The 13,782-nt window shown below is 42.9% G+C and overlaps 1 long non-coding RNA gene across 1 annotated transcript in view; it reads left to right on the plus strand.

The window, feature by feature from the left end:
• Nucleotides 1-10,025, plus strand: part of LOC102130565 (uncharacterized) — a 61,753-nt gene extending 51,728 nt beyond the window's left edge. The window contains exons 3-4 of the long non-coding RNA XR_001493542.4: nt 5,100-5,166; nt 9,029-10,025. This is a non-coding gene — a long non-coding RNA (uncharacterized lncRNA). The remainder of the gene's footprint in view (nt 1-5,099; nt 5,167-9,028) is intronic.
• The last annotated feature ends 3,757 nt before the right edge of the window (nt 10,026-13,782 follow it).

The following is a 13,782-nucleotide window of genomic DNA, read 5'->3' on the forward strand; positions in this document are numbered from 1 at the left end:
CAAACCCCACCAATTTAGAGAAGGAAGAAGTGTTCTTTCAAGTTTTTTAAGTGGTTTATTATATGATGTGAGAATTTTTTTTTCCTTAAAATGATATAAATGTTCAGTCCAAACATGGAGGTACCACATAGGAGAAATGGAATTGAGGAATACCAGCTGAAAAGCTCTTATTCACCCTCTCGTTCAATCCCAGCCTCACAAATTAGAAAACAAACCCAGAGAGGCCGAGAGACTTACTTAAAGTCACATGGTTATTCATAGATCTAGAAGTCACACTTTCTGGTGCCTGAACCAAAAGTCCACTGTAGTAAAAATTATAGTCAACATTTACGGAGCACTTGCTAAGCACTAGGCTCTGGGCTAAATGCTTTTCAAAACTTTCAACAGTTCACAAAATCAATGAAATAGAAAGTATTTCAAATGTAAAAGAAAAACATAGTCAGTCCTCTCTAACAATTTTTCTGTGGATGTTTCATTTGCTTTCTTAAACAGAAGCTGCTGACGTACATGCCTTTCCTCCCTTCCAGATTCCAAGTCTGCAAAGGGCTCCTAGGTGTACTCCACTGAGCTGTGTTTTGAAAGCTAAATAAGCATTAACTTATTCACAACAAAAGCCTGATCTATTTCTATTAAGGCTGCAGAGAGGTTTGGAAAGCACAGATTTCTCCCCGTTTTTCCTCCCTTAGTTTGTTCACCAATTACTTCTTCCCTCTCTTCCTTCTTTTTCCCTTCCCTCCCTCTCTCCCCAGCTTCTCCCACTTTCTTTCCTCTCTCTGTCTCCCTCCCTTTCTTTCTTCCATTCTAGAAAGTGAGGTATTTTCCAGCACCTGTAATCTGTACACTTTGGGAGGCCGAGGTGAGAGGATTGCTTGAGGCCAGGAGTTTGAGATCAGTCAGGGCAACATAGCAAGACCCTACAGCAAATTTTTTGTATAAAAAATTTAAAAATTAGGCAGGCTTGGTGGCACATGCCAATAGTCCCAGCTACTTGGGAGGCTGAGGCAGGAGGATCACCCAGAATTTCGAGGCTGTGGTGAACTATGATTGCCCATGGCACTCCAACCTGGATGACAGAGTGAGACCCCATCTCTATAAAAAATAAAAAATGAAAAATAAAGATAATCCCAGCACTTTGGGAGGCTGGGGGTGGCCAGATCACCTGAGGTCAGGAGTTCGAGACCAGCCTGGCCAACATGGTGAAACCCCATCTCTACTAATAGTACAAAAATTAGCTGGGTGTGGTGGCACACGCCTGTAATCCCAGCTGCTCGGGAGGCTGAGGCAGGAGAATCGCTTGAACCTGGGAGGCAGAGGTTGCAGTTAGCCCAGATTGTGCCACTGCATTCCAGCCTGGATGACAGAGTGAGACTCCATCTCAAAAGAAAAAAAAAATGGAAGTGAGGTATTAAGGACTCTTCTCTGTTGTGATTCAAAACTCCTTTTGATTTGTCTTAAACACGTAGAACGTTGGAAATGCTGGGGCCTTAAGCATCATCCAAAGGGGAGTGGAGGCTAGAGAGGTAAAGGATTTTGCCTGAGGTCAACTAAATGAAATCCTACCAAGATCAGACAGTGACTATAAAGCAAAACTCCAATCAACACCAAGAGGAAAGCTACCAGAATAGCAAAGGCAAAGTCTAATTGGTTCTGGAGGTGTTATCCTTTTTAAATGACTTAATTCAATCTCAAACCAGCAAGCTCTTCACCTTCACTTGAAGGAGTGTAGGATCTTTTATCAGGAGCTTAAGAATGAAAAGCAAACTTCTAATCACTTTTTGAAACCCAGCTCTTCAAAATCCCCAGAGTTGAGGGCCAGGTAATGAGTGGGGCTTACACAGAGTAGGTTCTCAGAGATATAAGGGTTGGGACTTGGAAATACACATGACAGGCGGAGACAGAAATTTTATTAACCTGTACCTTAAAGTCCTTTAAAAAGACATTTGATTGTGGAATGAAACCAACACATTGAGAAGACTCAAAGTGGGGAGAACTTGAAATTAGTTTTGCACTTTCGAATCCCAGGTTTCCAGGCCCTCCATCCTCAGTGCTTGGCTGGTGAGATTCTGAACGCTGGGCTGTTTGTTTTCCCATCCCAATAACTTCAGCAAAGGAATCTCTGAAGTCCTGTGTGGAAGCTCAATGCATGGACCAGGCAGGAGGATCGCTTGAGGCCAGAAGTTTGAGACCAGCCTGGGCAACATAATGACACCCCCTTCGCTAGACAAATCATAATAATAATAATAAAATATAATAATATTATTATAATAAAGAACCAGCGAGAGAGTGAGCCTGGGAGGTAAGTAGCATGCCACAGATCACTTAGCAATCTAGAAACAGATTCTGAATTCTAGGTCCCACTCAGAGAAGGAGAAGGAGAAAGTGTGGCAGCCCTGACTTTTGTTCTTCAGAGGCAGCTTTGTATGGTGGAGATTGCCTGGAGCCAGGAGATAAGGCCATGTACTTTCTGGGCCTCAATAACTTCCCTTGTAAAATGAGAAAGAATTGGTCCACATCACTGCCAACTTCCTATCTATATGTAAGAACCATGTGACTTTAGAATCATATTCAAATGGTAAAATGACATGTGATCTAATTGATTGATTGTTTTTTATTGTCCTAATTTCCCCCCTCCATCCTGGTTTGTGGTTTGGCCGAAATGACTGAATTTAGAGAAATATCTTTGATGTCCCAAATTACCTGGAGGAATTTCTTCTCACAATTTTTCTCAAACGCCTTTAGGACTGCTGCATTTTTTTGAGATCCTTGCCTAGAAAACAATCTAGGAGCAGAACACGATGAGAGGTCAACAGCATTTTTTTTTTTTAAGATGGAGTATTGTTCTGTTGCCCAGGCTGGAGTGCAGTGGCACGATCTTGGCTCACTGCAACTTCCACCTCCCCGGTTCAAGCAATTCTCCTGCCTCACCCTCCTGAGTAGCTGAGGCCTTCCACCATACCCAGCTAATTTTTGTATTTTTAGTAGAGGTGGGGTTTCTCTTTGTTGGCCAGGCTAGTCTTGAACTCCTGATCTCAAATGATTCACCCATCTTGGCCTCTCAAAGTACTGGGATTACAAGGCGTGAATCACCATGCCCAGCCTTTTTTTTTTTTTGAGACAGAGTCTTGCTTTTGTCGCCCAGGCTGGAGTACAGTGGTGGGATCTCAGCTCTCTGCAACCTCTGCCTCCCAGGTTCAAGCGATTCTCCTGCCTCAGCCTCCTGAGTAGCTGGGATTACAGGCGTGTCCCACCATACCTGGCTAATTTTTGTATTTTTAGTAGAGACAGGGTTTCACCATGTTGGCCAGGCTGGTCTCGAACTCCTGACCTCAAATGATCCACCCACCTTGGCCTCCCACAGTGCTGGGATTATAGGTGTGAGCCACCGCACCCCGCCTGTTCAGCAGTATTAGTGAAATGTTTCCCCACCATGTTCAGTCTAAAGCCACACTTCTTCACGCCTACCAAGCGCTGCACTTTCTGGATCCTCCTTCCTTTCCAGCCTCCTATCATATCCTCTCTCCTCATTTAATTTATTTTGGACACACAGGCTTTCCTTTAGTTCCTCAAAGGCACAAAATTCTTTCCTAACTCAGGACTTGCGAGTTAGGAAGTCCTGAGTTAGGACTTTTTGGTGGCTTCCCTCATTTTTGGTTGCTTGGATGATTCAGGCCTGAATACCACATCATCAGTTGGGCCTCCACTGGTATTAATATTTGGACCTCCACTGACCACCTCATCTAAACTGAAATTGGACCACCCTATCCTTTCTCTTCAGAGCCCTTAACATTATTTGTGTGTTTAATATCTGCTTCTCTAACTAGACTGGAAAGTCCATGAAGTCAGAGGCTATCTCTTTTTTGTTCACCACTGCATTTCCTAGCATGTAGTAAGCCCTCAATAAATATTTGCCGGCCTGGCGTGGTGGCTCACCCCTGTAATCCCAGCACTTTGGGAGGCCCAGGCGGACAGATCACTTGAGGTCAAGAGTTCGAGACCAGCCTGGCCAACATGATGAAACCCTAGTAAAAATACAAAAATTAGCCAGGCGTGATGGCGAATGCCTGTAATCCCAGCTACTTGGGAGGCGGATGCAGGAGCATAGCTTGAACCCAGGAGGCAGAGGCTGCAGTGAGCTGAGACTGCACCACTGTACTCCAGCCTGGGTGACAAAACGAGACGCGTTTCAAAAAAAAAAAAAAAGAAAAAAATTTACTAAATAAATGAATGAATGCATTCACAGAACATTCCCAGCACAATCTGCTTTTATTGGTTGTTTCTATATGACACAATCTACATAAACACTTAGTGAAATTGCCACGTTGACCCTGTTTTGGTATTGTGGGAACAGCTATTGGCCCTTGGATAAGTTGGCAAGGATTCCAATGTGTGTTTATTCAAACTGAATGGGCCTGTTTAGGGGCTCAGTAAGAACCCCAGGAGCCAGTTAATGCAAACGCAGTTCTCTCAATCTGACTTCTTGTAAAATTTCAGAGACATTCTCTTGGCCAAGAAGATAACTGAGATTTCAAGTTAGAACTGTAGTATCCTTAAGAGAGAAAATCAAGTGACTCTCAAGTGACCGATTTTGCCTGAGTAAAATCGGAATTAAATCATATGTGGAATTACGACAGAGTCACTGGATGGCAATCAGTTTTGTTTTGTTTTTCTGGGACCACATGAAAAAGAGGTTATTTATTAAGAATGGAATAGTTCCTTTAAAATTCTGTAGCAATCATGTCTCTCTCTTTTTTTTTTCCTTCCAGTCCATGGAAAGTGTTATCTCAGGCAGCTTTGTGCAGGAAGTTGGGTTTATCACTTCCTCACAGTTGCAGTTTGTCTAGGACTTAGCTACATGCTATCAGATTGCATCAAAATGTAGGCCTTTGTGTGTTTAACTCATCAAAGGAATGGGCCCTCAGGACTTGATATCACTTCACTGCATACGCAGCCATGTAGCAAAACAAAGCCTATCTAAACAGGACACAACTATTTCTGTTGTACGGCAGCTCCGCTAGCTCGCGCTTTCAGAAATGGTTGGGTTTTGGGTTTCAGGTGTCTGCACTGTTTCACTTCTTGTTTTTATATTTATATCTTTTTAGAATTGCAGCCATTTGCCTGGTTATGTGCAAGGAAGGAAAACCCAAAATATTACCTATGAGAGAGGAGGTAAGATTGCCCCAATCCAGTGTCAGTTGGAGGTAGCACTAACCCTTACCTCATCTTCTTGCTATTCACTTGAGAACTCAGTTGCTGCAGTCTCAGTAGTCTGAGCTTCAGGGCTGGCCATGTGGGGGTTTCAAACCTTGACTTCTCTGCGTCCTGGGGTAATTATTTCACCTCTGAGCTTCAGTGTTCCCATCTGAAAAATGAAGTTAATAATAGCACCTGCCCCATAGCTTCATGACATGGAATAAATGATATGGATTAAAGAATATATGAAGAGCGCTTGTAAGAAGTGCTCCCCATGGGAGGGATATCAGGATTTTAAAGCCTGAGGGGATACCACACCCCAGGCCCTGCGAGAGCAGCAAGACAAGCAGGCAAGGCAGCCAGTCCCAGGCTGGGCAGTTTCTCAGGCTGTACTTCCACCTTTGGGGCCTCATTACTATTTTCTTCTCCGTGGAGTTCCCTCTTCTCTGTGGTGGGCTTTCTGCCAGATGCTGCCTCTATTGGCGGCCACAGGAAGCCAATGCAACTGTGAAGTAATACTTCTGCCTCAGGCCTGGCTCCGCCCTGTTGACCAAGGGTTTTTAGATCTGCTCAGCCAACTCTTTTTAATGCCTTGCCTAAAAAGGACTTCTCACCCAGCCCTGCTGCACTAGGATATGGCTGGCTGCCCCGGAGGCTTTGGACAGAAAGTTTTCTGGAGAGCGAAAGGGTGGAGCGGACGTCTCCCTCTCAGCTCAATTCTTCAGGAGTTTGGGGTATCACTTTGTGGCAAGTCTCATATGATGCTCATTTACCAAAAGCAGGTGTCAAAGGAAGAGGGAGAGAGCTTGATGCTATACAATCTCTTTGAGCCACTGGAATAGAATGAGGCACTCTTTAAAAAATGATTTGCATCAGGAAGTATGCGAACTTTCACAGGCCTATGACCGGAAAGAAATTTAAGTTACACCTAAAAAACTGTATGCTTTAAGAAGGTAAATGGTTTTGCTTTTTTAAAATCTGAAACGATTTTGCATAGAAAATTGAAACCAGCCTAAGGGTTTGTTGCTGCTTTTTTTTTTTTTTTTGCCTCACTTGGCCAGAGAGACTTTATTGCTTCTTTATACATCAGTTATTCACTGATAGCTTGCTATCTTCATAGCTTCCTGCCATCCAGCCCCTGAGGCGGCAGGTGTCCTGTGAGCCACACTCTGCCTCAGCTGTTCAGAGAATCACTTTGGACACCAGTCACCTCCATTCAGTGCCGCTAGCTTAGGGTTGGTGCCACAGGTTCCCATCCATTGGATTTTGCCTCTATCTAGCCCCTGGCATGGGCTGTTAGGCTGTCTTTTCAGCTTTTGCCCTTAGTATAATAGCACATGATACTGTGAAATAGCCACAGCCACTCAGATCGGTTTCTTAGACTCCTCGTAATGGCCACAGGGTCAGTTTCACCTCACCCTCAAATCCTAAGCAGCACACAGATTCCCTGTGTGGCTGTGGTATCCTGGGCTTCCCCTTGACTAGGAATAGAGTTGGGACATTTGCCTACAGCCCTCTTAGGATAAGTGTGACTGCTAAGTGAAGACCAGCACTTTCTGTTAGACTGATGAGATTAAACTTCTTTTTTTCCAATTATAAAAGCAATTAATGTGTTTTCTTTACACACACACACCCCCATGCACAAAAATGCATAAAGTTTAAATTTTAAGACCTTCATATTAAGGCTCCTAATGATAATTTGTTTGTTGGATGCTGTTCTAAGATTTATTTCAGTACAATAAAAGCATTATAAAAAAGAAAAAGATAATGGGATGTATACATACTCTTCTGAAACTTACATGATTTCCTTCATAGTATATGTTGTATAGATTTAAATGTCAGTCTACACAGATTTACCTTCTTATTTTGAGCAGCTCTGGCTATTCCACAGAATGATGTGCTATAATTTATTTACTCAATTCCTTATTGGTGGGCATTGGACTATTTCAGACTTTTTGTTTGTTTGTTTTGTTTAACAAACAGTACAGTACCACTGAACATCCTTGTGCAAACAGCTTTGTGCTTATGTGTATTTCTGTAGAATTGTTGGGTTAAAGGTACAGACCCTTGAAATTTTAATATGCATTGCTAAATTGAGTACCAGTGTACCAGCTTGCAATCAACCCAAAAGTCTGAAAGGTCCTGTTTCCCCAAACATGTATCAGCTCTAGTATTAGCAAATTTTATAGAGCTGATAGGCAAAAAAAAAAAAAAAATGTTTTCATTTGTGTTTCCTTTGTTATTCACAAAACCGAGCATCTTTTAAAGATGTGTTTTGGCTACCTGTATCTCTCCTCTGCGTTTTCTGTTTGTATTGTTTGTCCATTGAAAAGTTGGACAAATGAACCAAAGTTGGACAAAGCTGAATTGTCTTTTTAATGACCTGAGCATCAGTTAGGATGTTTTGGGCTATAAATACAGAATTCTTGCTAAAAGGTGGCTTATATTTATTGCTTATTATATTCCAAACACAGTGTCTGGATGGAGGTAGGGCATTCCAGGGCTGGGAAGTGGCTTATTGATCTTGCACACAGACTCTTTCTGCTATGTTTTACTCAGCTTGTCCTCTTGTGGTTCCAGACGGCTGCCACAGTTCCAGTCATCACATAACAACCATCTCCAAAACCCAAAAAGCCACTCCCCAACCCCCAAATCCTCAAGCTTCTCTTTTGATCATGGAGTAAAACTCTTCCTAGCAGCTTCCTTGCAGACATCAGCACCCCTCCTTCCCTCAGGTCTCATTGGCCAAGATTGGGTCACGTGTCCCTTTCCAAGCCAAGATGCCGATGCATCTGCTAATTTTTTTTTTTTTTTTAGACAAGGTCTGTTGCCCAAGCTGGAGTGCAGTTGCATGATCTTGAGTCACTGCAGCTTCCACCTCCTGGGTTCAAGTGATCCTCCCACCTCAGCCTCCCAAGTAGCTGGGACCACAGGGGCATGCCACCACGCTCAGCTAATTTCTCATGGAGATGGAGTCTTGCTATGTTGCCCAGGCCGGTCTTGAACTCCTGGACTCAAGTGACCCACCTGCCATGGCCTCTCAAAGTGCTAGGATTACAGGTGTGAGGCACCGAGCCTGGGCCTGCATCTGATATTTTAAATAAAAATTTCCCCCTTTAGTTATCACGTCTCCTGAATTAGTTGAAGCAGGCACATGCAATTTGACTGTAATGCAACAATTTGAATTTAGGGGCAAATGCTGTATGCTATGCCTAAAATATAAGGATTGGGCCAGGCATGGTGGCTCACGCCTGTAATCCCAGCATTCTGGGAGGCTGAGGTGGGCAGATCACTTGAGGTCAGGAGTTTGAGGCCAGCCTGATCAACATAGTGAAACCCCGTCTCTAATAAAAATACCAAAATTAGCCAGCTGTGATGGCACGCGTCTGTAATCCCAGCTATTCAGGAGTTTGAGGGAGGAGAATTGCTTAAACCTGGGAGATGGAGGTTGTAGGAAGCCAAGATCGCGCCACTGTACTCCAGCCTAGGCGACAGAGTGAGATTCTGTCTCAAAAAAATAAAATATAATAAAATATAAGGATTGTTGGCTTTGAATGATGTATCTTTAAAGACTAAATGTATGAGTTGAACATGAGCAGCCCAGCTCCATAATATCTGGCCACTCTCAGTAAGTCATAATGTCACCACTCAGCTCCCAGAAGTAGGATAACTCCATGGCCTTCTCTTCCAGGCAGCCAAAGGTAGAAGGATTGCCTCTCATCTTTGTAGCCACTGTTAGCCCAGCCAGGGTCCACTGGTGGAATTTCTAGACTTCTCCAGATGAGATGAGGGAGATTGTTTTCTTAAGGGTTGTAACAATATCTACCTTCTTTGACAGATGCTGAGCTCTGACTGGAACCATGAGAAGCTGTAACCCTCTTCATCTCTTTTGGGCCAAGGATCTGCCCTCTTCTGACACTGGGCAGAGTAAGAATGGGAGGTGGCAGTTACAGTGTATTTTTGCTTTGTTTATGTCTGGTGAGTCAGCAAATCTCAGTCAGAGGAAATAGAAACCAATCTCAGTTATACCTTTGTAACTAGCAAAATGTCTTTTGATTGGACTAAGAGACCTCCTCGGGTTCACATTCTCTACTTTCAGAGTCTTGCTGGCATCTTCTGGGTACCAAGGCACTCAATTTTGGCTATGGACATGGAGGCTGCGTTCCAGAATCATTTCGGTGATTTTTATCCTTCTCCTTTGAGCTACATTTTTTTTTTTTTTTTTAAGACGGAGTTTTTCTCTGTCATCCAGGCTGGCATGCAGTGGCACGATCTTGGCTCACTGCAACCTCCGCCTCCCGGGTTCAAGCGATTCTCCTGCCTCAGCTTCCCAAGTAGCTGGGATTACAGGCGCCTGCCACCACGCCCAGCTAATTTTTTTATTTTTTGTAGAGACAGGGTTTCACCATGTTGGCCAGGCTGGCCTCGAAATTTCTGACCTCAGGTGATCCACCCGCCTTGGCCTCCCAAAGTGCTGGGATTACAAGCGTGAACCACCGCGCCCGGCCCCTTGAGCCATTCTTATTTTCTCTATAACAACTCCAAAATGAAAGTTCAAGCAAATGGCATTCCCCCTCTGCTTCCCTCCTTCCCCTATTCCCTATCCCATGATGAACACAGCAGTTACAGTGATACCTAAACTGGGTGTTTATTAGGCTGAGGAATGTATTTGCTTTCATTTTTAATAATAGAGAATCCCGGACAGCTATTATTCAGATGTATTCCTAATTGTTTTGTTTCCAGGTATTATTGTATATGGACTTAAAAATTTTCCTTTCCAATTTCTTGTTGCTAGTGTCTAGAAATAAAATTGATTTTTGTGTGTTGACTTTGCATCCTGCTGTTTGTTTTAGTAGCTTTTTTTGTGTGTAGATTCCTTAGACTTTTCTGCATACATAGTCATACTCTGAACAGAGACATTTTTACTTTTTCCTTTCCAATTTGGATGGAAAGATGCCTCCTGCAGGCAGCCAGCTTGATGAGTAGTCACATGGTTTCAGTCTGGAAGCTGCTCACCCCTTGACTGGACTGCTTCAAGCAGTGAAATCCCTGTGCAAGCGATGGTCTTTTCTTGCTCTTTGGCTCTGTGCATGCTTTTTGTGCTTTTTATTCCTCCTAGCTGAGTCTTTCCTTCCGAACTTGAGTTTGATTTGAAAACAGGTTCACTTAGAGAAAGTTTTTAGTGTCCAGTTAACTTCTAAGGCATTTTCCTTCTGGCTAAATGACAAATCTGCCATTCCCAAGCCATTGACCACCTCACCTTTTCCGTTTCCTTCTTTGGTTCTCTATGCAGCTGTTGGAATGATTCCCTCCAGACTCACCAGCCAGTCTGTCCACTGGCTGTTCCCTGATTTGTGCCAAGAAACCGTTCACCAGCAAGTTATCTGGTGTCCTTGCCAAATGAAGGTCTGGGACTTGTTTTGCCCCCGCTGCCCAAAACTTTAAATTTCCTTTATCAAGTAGCTTCTCATGCTGGGAAAAACCACAGTTGGTCTCTACTGCTCCCTCCCTGTTTCAGCTTCTTCAAATTGCTTGATGGTACCTTTGGTGCTTTATCTTAACCACTTGTACACTTGCGTTGTTGAAATATTTTATCCTCTAAGTACCACTTATTCTTTGTAATTATTTTTCCTTCCTTCCTTCCTTCCTTCCTTCCTTCCTTCCTTCCTTCCTTCCTTCCTTCCTTCCTTCTTATTTTTTTTTGTGAGATGGAGTCTTATGCTGTGGCCCAGACTGGAGTGCAGTGGTACCATCTTGGCTCACTGCAACCTCTGCCGCCTGGGTTCAAGTGATTCTCCTGCCTCAGCCTCTTGAGTAGTTGGGATTAGAGGTGCTGGCCACCATGTCTGGCTAATTTTTGTATTTTTAGTAGAGATAGGGTTTCACCATGTTGGCCAGGCTGGTCTCAAACTCCTGACCTCAGGAATTTGATCCACCCACCTCGTCCTCCCAAAGTGCTGGGATTACAGGCGTGAGCCACGGCGCCTGTCCTGTAGTTATTTTTATTTATTTTCCATTTATCTACTTCAGGGATTACTTCTTTTTTGTTTAGTTTCTTTCATTTTTAAAATGAAAGGATAATATAATATCCAAGCTCTGTAATAATTCTTAGATTTCCTTTATGGAATAGTGGTGTAAGATTATTTAAAGCCCGTGGAACTGTTTTTAGCAGATTATAGTGAAAGAACAGCTTACCATAGCTATACAGAAGTATACCCAAGGGTCAGGATGAAAATGTGCCCAGGGAGGGCCACTTATAAGCACAGGGTAATCCTGGATTTTTGTTCTTCCTTTTTCACTTTTTACAGTTTGCTTTTGTATTTCCTTGCCTTCAACACCACGTTGTTTTCCTTGAATCCTTTTTCTTTTTGGAAAACAGCATGGATAAGTGGAAAAATATGAACTCTGGAATATAAACATACCTGAATTTCTTTCTTTTCTTTTTTTTTTTCTTTTTTTTGAGGAAGTCTCACTCTGTTGCCAAGGCTGGAGTGCAGTGGTGTGATCTTGGCTCACTGCAACCTCCACCTCCCGGGTTCAAGAGATTCTCCTGCCTCAGCCTCCAGAGTAGCTGGGATTACCAGGCACGCACCACCATGCTTGGCTAATTTTTTGTTTTTTTTTTAGTAGAGACAGGGTTTCACCGTGCTAGTCCGGCTGGTCTCTAACTCCTGACCTCAAGTGATCCATCTGCCTTGGCCTCCCAAAGTGTTGGGATTACAGGTGTGAGCCACCGTGCCTGGCCTGAATTTCAACACTACACTTTTCAGTTATTGACTGTGGGTCCTTTGGCAAGTTGCTTACCCTTTTTGAGCTTTAATTTTCTCTTCTAAGGATTACCTTTAAAAATACAAGCATTTATGAGGCATCTAGCATAGTATCTGGAAGACACTCCAGACATGGAAGTCACTCAATATGTGTTACTTTTGATTACTATTGCCTTTATGCCTTTGATTTTCTTTCTTCTATTCTCTTTCTTTAGTCACTTGTCATTCATTATGGGGCTTGGATGAGGCCATACATTTACGATCTTTGAGAAAGATGGCTTACCTCTTCTTCCCTCTTAATATTAGGTCATCAATGTGCTATATCTGCCACAAAAAAAAAAAAAAAAAAAAGCTTCTGTGATCTTAGCCTGAATGACAAAGGAATGAATGGGTCTGGAATTATAGTTGAATATGCCCAGAATCATAGTATCAGAGCCTGAAGGTATTTTAGAGACCAGCTGCAAATGAACTAACTGATATAGCAAAGATAAGCAATTTGCCCAAACCCCACAGAAGAGTATATGTGGGCCTGGGATTTTCTTACTGCAGGAAAGAAGTTTTAAAAATTGAGGTGAAATTCACATAACATAAAATTAGCCATTTTAAAATGTACAGTGCAGTGTCATTTAGTGGTTTGCAGTGTTGTGGAGCCATCCACTTTATCTAGTCCCCAAACATTTTCATTGCCCTGTACTCATTAAGCAGTCATTCCCCATTCCAGCTCACCCCCAGCTCCTGATAGCTCCAAATCTGCTTTCCGTCTCTAGGTATTTGCCGATTTTGGATATTTTATATAAATGGAATCATACAGCATGTGGCATTTTGTGTCTGGATTATTTCTCTCGGCACAATGGTTTTAAGGTCCATGCTCATAATTTTAAAAATTCAAACATTACAGGAAAGTATAATGAAGAAAAGGAAAAATATTCTGTAATCCCACCTGCCACTGATGACGACTGTTGACAGTGTAGTGAGAGTTGCTCTTCCTGCTATCTCCCACATAAAGATGTTTACACTGTTCAAACCTTTTTCATCAGTTTGTTTTTTTCCCTTAATGCCATATATGAAACATCTTCCTCTGTCAATACATACATATCTCTTCATTCTCTTTAGTGGATTGTATAGTGTTTCATTACATGATTATAGTTTAGGTTGTTTAATAAACCTACTCGGCCGGACGCTGTGGCTCATACCTGTAATCCCAGAACTTTGGGAGGCTGAGGTGGGTGGATCATTTGAGGTCAGCAGTTCGAGATCAGCCTGATCAACATGTGAAACCTCGTCTCTACTAAAAATACAAAAATTAGCTGGGTGGTAGTGGCACATGCCTGTAATCCCAGCTACTCGGGAGGCTGAGGCAGGAGAATAGCTTCAGCCTGGGAGGCAGAGGTTGCGGTGAGCGGGGATCACTCCACTGCACTGCAGTCTGGGCAACAGAGTGAGACCCTGTCTCAAACAAACAAACAAACAAACAAACAAACCTACTGATGGACATCCTCTTCCTCCCCGCTAATTCTGTGCATCTTAACCTGCTGAGTGTGAGTTACTTTGAAATTCCAATATTGGAGAAAAATAAACAGGAAAGGCTCCCATTTCTCTGGGGTCAGCTTGGATACACTGGGAAATTCATGCATCAGTAGGAGCTAGATAAGCCTTGAGGTTATTTCTAATTTCAGATTCTTTGATTCTTGGGATTAATACCCAAATCATGTAGTGCTAGGGACATAAAGGAAAGTGCTAGGACTAGGAATTAGGCCTGGATTTAGCCTTCATTTTGTTAAAGAACAGTTCTGGGTCCTTGGAAGTAACTTACCTGTTTAGACTT

The sequence above is a fragment of the Macaca fascicularis genome, chromosome 9, assembly GCF_037993035.2.
Source record: "Macaca fascicularis isolate 582-1 chromosome 9, T2T-MFA8v1.1".
NCBI classification, from domain to species: domain Eukaryota; kingdom Metazoa; phylum Chordata; class Mammalia; order Primates; family Cercopithecidae; genus Macaca; species Macaca fascicularis.